The sequence below is a fragment of the Oncorhynchus clarkii genome, chromosome 9 (genome assembly GCF_045791955.1).
Source record: "Oncorhynchus clarkii lewisi isolate Uvic-CL-2024 chromosome 9, UVic_Ocla_1.0, whole genome shotgun sequence".
NCBI lineage: Eukaryota > Metazoa > Chordata > Actinopteri > Salmoniformes > Salmonidae > Oncorhynchus > Oncorhynchus clarkii.
The window spans coordinates 8186594-8192870 of NC_092155.1; the positions used below are offsets into that span (position 1 = coordinate 8186594).

Consider the following 6277-nt stretch of genomic DNA (forward strand, 5'->3'; position numbering starts at 1 on the left):
GTAGTATTACAGTATTGTATTATTGCTGTACTATTACAGTATTGTACTGTACTATTACAGTATTGTATTATTGCTGTACTATTACAGTATTGTACTATTACTGTACTATTACAGTATTGTACTATTACTGTAGTATTACAGTATTGTATTATTGCTGTACTATTACAGTATTGTACTGTACTATTACAGTATTGTACTGTACTATTACAGTACTGTACTGTTACTGTATTGTACTATTACTGTACTATTAGTGCACAAAGTTTTCTCCGTGCACTCAGTTCTGCCCTGAAACTGGTGGAATTCCTAATTAGTCCACTACTTTTGACAAGAGGACCCATAGGCATTTGGGACACAGGCCTCTGTCTTTCTCGTGGCTCATCTATTGTGTTCGTGGAAGACTGTCGCTCCACAGCGATAGAGCTCTGCTATGCGGCGACGTAGTCTTCTCTGTGAAATGGAATGTTCCACTTTTGTTTGTTTACTTGTTTACTATACTGTTGTTTTGTTGTTGTTAAAAACATTTTTTTTTTTTTTTTTTTTAAATATGATCTTGATCTTTTGAAGTTCATGTAAACATGTCAAATCTGTGATACGCTATGATATTCCTGCTGGGTTTTTTAACATAAAAATGGAATTACTGGAATCTAGAATAGTCATTATATTAATTGTGTTTCCATGGTTTATAATATATGACAAGATCTGTGCCTCAACTTTTTTGATGATTTTTGATGTTATGACAGACACACACACACACACACACACACACACACACACACACACACACACGCTTTTGATGTTATGACACACACACACACAGGTTGTTGATGTTATGACACACACACACACAGGTTGTTGATGTTATGACATAAAATCAGTGTGATAAATGAAGGAAAGTGGTGAAAACACTGAGAAATAAAATGGAGGATTGAAGAGGGAACATGGAGGGTGACTTATTTTTTTCTCATGACAGGAAAGTTAACACACACAAACCTACCATACTCTTCTCTCTCCATTACTCTATCTAACCCTCCTCTCTACCTCTCTCTCTCCATTACTCTATCTAACCCTCCTCTCTACCTCTCTCTCTCCATTAGTCTATCTAACCCTCCTCTCTACCTCTCTCTCTCCATTAGTCTATCTAACCCTCCTCTCTACCTCTCTCTCTCCATTAGTCTATCTAACCCTCCTCTCTACCTCTCTCTCTCCATTAGTCTATCTAACCCTCCTCTCTACCTCTCTCTCTCCATTAGTCTATCTAACCCTCCTCTCTACCTCTCTCTCTCCATTACTCTATCTAACCCTCCTCTCTACCTCTCTCTCTCCATTAGTCTATCTAACCCTCCTCTCTACCTCTCTCTCTCCATTACTCTATCTAACCCTCCTCTCTACCTCTCTCTCTCCATTAGTCTATCTAACCCTCCTCTCTACCTCTCTCTCTCCATTACTCTATCTAACCCTCCTCTCTACCTCTCTCTCTCCATTACTCTATCTAACCCTCCTCTACCTCTCTCTCTCCATTACTCTATCTAACCCTCCTCTCTACCTCTCTCTCTCCATTAGTCTATCTAACCCTCCTCTCTACCTCTCTCTCTCCATTACTCTATCTAACCCTCCTCTCTACCTCTCTCTCTCCATTACTCTATCTAACCCTCCTCTACCTCTCTCTCCATTACTCTATCTAACCCTCCTCTCTACCTCTCTCTCTCCATTAGTCTATCTAACCCTCCTCTCTACCTCTCTCTCTCCATTACTCTATCTAACCCTCCTCTCTACCTCTCTCTCTCCATTAGTCTATCTAACCCTCCTCTCTACCTCTCTCTCTCCATTACTCTATCTAACCCTCCTCTCTACCTCTCTCTCTCCATTAGTCTATCTAACCCTCCTCTCTACCTCTCTCTCTCCATTACTCTATCTAACCCTCCTCTCTACCTCTCTCTCTCCATTACTCTATCTAACCCTCCTCTCTACCTCTCTCTCTCCATTACTCTATCTAACCCTCCTCTCTACCTCTCTCTCTCCATTAGTCTATCTAACCCTCCTCTCTACCTCTCTCTCTCCATTACTCTATCTAACCCTCCTCTCTACCTCTCTCCATTACTCTATCTAACCCTCCTCTACCTCTCTCTCCATTACTCTATCTAACCCTCCTCTCTACCTCTCTCTCTCCATTACTCTATCTAACCCTCCTCTCTACCTCTCTCTCTCCATTACTCTATCTAACCCTCCTCTCTACCTCTCTCTCTCCATTACTCTATCTAACCCTCCTCTCTACCTCTCTCTCTCCATTACTCTATCTAACCCTCCTCTCTACCTCTCTCTCTCCATTACTCTATCTAACCCTCCTCTCTCTCTCTCAGGTTGCATCATCGTCGTGTCCTCTCATCTCCAAAACCTATTGGATGAGAAAGTCAGAGGTCCCTCCCCTCTGACCGTCTCCTGAGAATCTCTCTATCCATCACTCCCTCTCTTTCCCTCACTCTCTCTCTTTCACCAGACCCCTGTGAGTTTGGCAGTACTATTGGGGTCAGTAAGGTCCTCTTGGTAAGAGTGTGTGATCTGATCAGATCAACGTCAACAGTGAAGAGGCGACTCCGGGATGCTGTCCTTCTAGGCAGAGTTCCTCTGTCCAGTGTCTGTGTTCTTTTGCCCGTCTTAATCTTTTATTTTTATTGGCCAGTCTGAGATATGGCTTTTTCTTTGCAACTCTGCCTAGAAGGCCAGCATCCCGGAGTCGTCTCTTCACTGTTGACGTAGAGACCGGTGTTTTGCGGGTACTATTTAATGAAGCTGCCAGTTGAGGAATTGTGAGGCGTCTGTTTCTCAAACTAGACACTCTAATGTACTTGTCCTCTTGCTCAGTTGTGCACCGGGGCCTCCCACTCCTCTTTCTATTCTGGTTAGGGCCAGTTTGCGCTGTTCTGTGAAGGGAGTAGTACACAGCATTGTACGAGATCTTCAGTTTCTTTGCAATTTCTCACATGGAATAGCCTTCATTTATCAGAACAAGAATAGACTGATGAGTCTCAGAAGGAAGTTCTTTGTTTCTGGCCATTTTGAGCCTGTAATCGAACCCACAAATGCTGATGCTCCAGATATTCAACTAGTCTAAAGAAGGCCAGTTTTATTGCTTCTTTAATCAGAACAACAGTTATCAGCTGTACTAACATACTTGCAAAAGGGTTTTCTAATGATCAATTAGTCTTTTAAAATTATAAACTTGGACTAGCTAACACAACGTGCCATTGGAACACAGGAGTGATGGTTGCTGATAATGGGCCTCTGTACGCCTCTGTAGATATTCCATTAAAAATCGACCGTTTCCAGCTACAAGTCATTTGCAACATTAACAATGTCTACACTGTACTAACAACAAATGTTCCCACAACTTAAAAAAAAAAAAAAAAAACGTTCCCGTTAGAGTCTCATTAGGACATTATCAAACTTTTTTCATATACAACGTTTCAGTGATGTGCAAATACTGTTTTCCAAGAGATCATTCTCTCAATGCCAAACAAAACGTCCCCAGAAAGTGGTTACCGTGTTCTCAGACTATTAAATAAGAATGTTCTGGACACGTTTCATTGGAACGTTGTGAGAACATTCACGTGCCAAGTTCTCCGAATATGTCCATTCTAAACATGCAGGACCAATCTGATAAGAACTACTATAATCCACACTCAACCAAGTCTCGTCAACATTTACTCTCTGATTATAACCTCATTGATGCCTGGCGAACACATCATTCTAAAGCGGAAGAGTACACGTTCTACTCAAAACATGCATAAATCATTTTCACAAATCGATTTCATACTATTATCTACATCTCTATTTTATTTAATTAAGAAAATAGAAATGTAACATATGAGCTTGTCTGACCACCACGCTTACTACTGCCAACTTCAAAATGTTTTGAATCTCCTAAAAGAAGAGCCATAAAAAGCTTTAATGTTTAATGTTTTTGGAAAAATACTTCTTTCTGTGAACAACTTGAAACTGAATTGTTTGAATTTATAATTATTAACAAGAACTCAGGTCATATGATCCTTGGATTTTATGGGGATGCAATTAAAGGGATAAAAAAAAAATGTTTCTCAACTTCATGTTCATCATCTCCAGCACCAATATCAGCATACAGTATATATGGAAAGGATGAATATGAAGTAGAACATTTTTCCCTTTAAAGGATTTATTCAAAACGATTACAAATGCATTTGCATCTGTACTGAATAAATCACAGTTAAATAAGATATCAGAAATTGAAAAAAGGTTTTATACCATGTTAGAGCATTCTGAATGAACACTTTTTTACAGACCAGGTAGCGACTACTCTCTTCAGTCAAGACAGAACTAAATTTATTGATGAGACAGAGAGCAGTATTTTTTTTTGCCATCCAACATGTGAGACTCAATCATTACATCCATGGTAATCAACCCAGTTGTCTATTGGCTAACAAGCTTTGCAGTAATGATCAATTAGCGGATATGGCAACTGTTGAACCAAGTGAATTACTAACAGAAACCAAATGAATCAACCTGTCACGCCCTGACCTTAGAGAGACATTTTATTTCTCTATTTGGTTAGGTCAGGGTGCGATGTGGGGTGGGCATTCTATGTTTTCTGTTTCTATGTTTTGGCCAGGTATGGTTCTCAATCAGGGACAGCTGTCTATCGTTGTGTTGGATGTGTTGGTTGTGTTGGTTGGTCCCAGTCTAAATAAAGAGTACGCTCACCACGCTGCACCTTGGTCCCAGTCTAAATAAAGAGTACGCTTACCACGCTGCACCTTGGTCCCAGTCTAAATAAAGAGTACGCTCACCACGCTGTACCTTGGTCCCAGTCTAAATAAAGAGTACGCTCACCACGCTGTACCTTGGTCCCAGTCTAAATAAAGAGTATGCTCACCACGCTGTACCTTGGTCCCAGTCTAAATAAAGAGTACGCTCACCACGCTGCACCTTGGTGCCAGTCTAAATAAAGAGTACGCTCACCATGCTTCACCTTGGTGCCAGTCTAAATAAAGAGGAAATGTACGCTCACCACGCTGCACCTTGGTCCCAGTCTAAATAAAGAGTACGCTCACCACGCTGCACCTTGGTCCCAGTCTAAATAAAGAGTACGCTCACCACGCTGTACCTTGGTGCCAGTCTAAATAAAGAGTACGCTCACCACGCTGCACCTTGGTCCCAGTCTAAATAAAGAGTACGCTCACCACGCTGCACCTTGGTGCCAGTCTAAATAAAGAGTACGCTCACCACGCTGCACCTTGGTCCCAGTCTAAATAAAGAGTACGCTCACCACGCTGCACCTTGGTCCCAGTCTAAATAAAGAGTACGCTCACCACGCTGTACCTTGGTCCCAGTCTAAATAAAGAGTACGCTCACCACGCTGTACCTTGGTGCCAGTCTAAATAAAGAGTACGCTCACCACGCTGCACCTTGGTCCCAGTCTAAATAAAGAGTACGCTCACCACGCTGCACCTTGGTCCCAGTCTAAATAAAGAGTACGCTCACCACGCTGTACCTTGGTCCCAGTCTAAATAAAGAGTACGCTCACAACGCTGCACCTTGGTCCCAGTCTAAATAAAGAGGAAAGGTACGCTCACCACGCTGCACTTGGTGCCAGTCTAAATAAAGAGTACGCTCACCATGCTTCACCTTGGTGCCAGTCTAAATAAAGCGTTTTTCTTTTCCTTTTGAGTGGCAGCCTACGGTACATGTTTTATATACGTATCATTTGAAATGGATAATCTACGGTACCTTCAACAATGGATAGTGTACCTTTAACAATGGTCAATGTACCTTAATGTCCCTTTAACAATGGATAAGTATTTAGTTCATATTTGTACAACAAAGAGCTGCTGTTTCAAAACGTTTAAAACCACGACTAGAGAGACTGTCAACGAATACAGCAAAGAGCTGCTGTTTCAAAACATTTAAAACCACGACTAGAGAGACTGTCAACGAATACAGCAAAGAGCTGCTGTTTCAAAACATTTAAAACCACGACTTGAGAGACTGTCAACGAATACAGCATAGAGCTGCTGTTTCAAAACATTTAAAACCACGACTAGAGAGACTGTCAACGAATACAGCATAGAGCTGCTGTTTCAAAACATTTAAAACCACGACTAGAGAGACTGTGAACGAATACAGCATAGAGCTGCTGTTTCAAAACATTTAAAACCACGACTAGAGAGACTGTCAACGAATACAGCATAGAGCTGCTGTTTCAAAACATTTAAAACCACGACTAGAGAGAGACTGTCAACGAATACAG

General features: G+C 41.4%; 1 long non-coding RNA gene across 1 annotated transcript; it reads left to right on the forward strand.

Moving 5' to 3' along the window:
• The first annotated feature begins 101 nt into the window (after positions 1–101).
• LOC139415867 (uncharacterized) lies at positions 102–937 on the forward strand. The gene is made up of 2 exons (XR_011635033.1): positions 102–817; positions 849–937. It is a non-coding gene; the product is annotated as an uncharacterized lncRNA (long non-coding RNA).
• Positions 938–6277: the final 5340 nt, after the last annotated feature.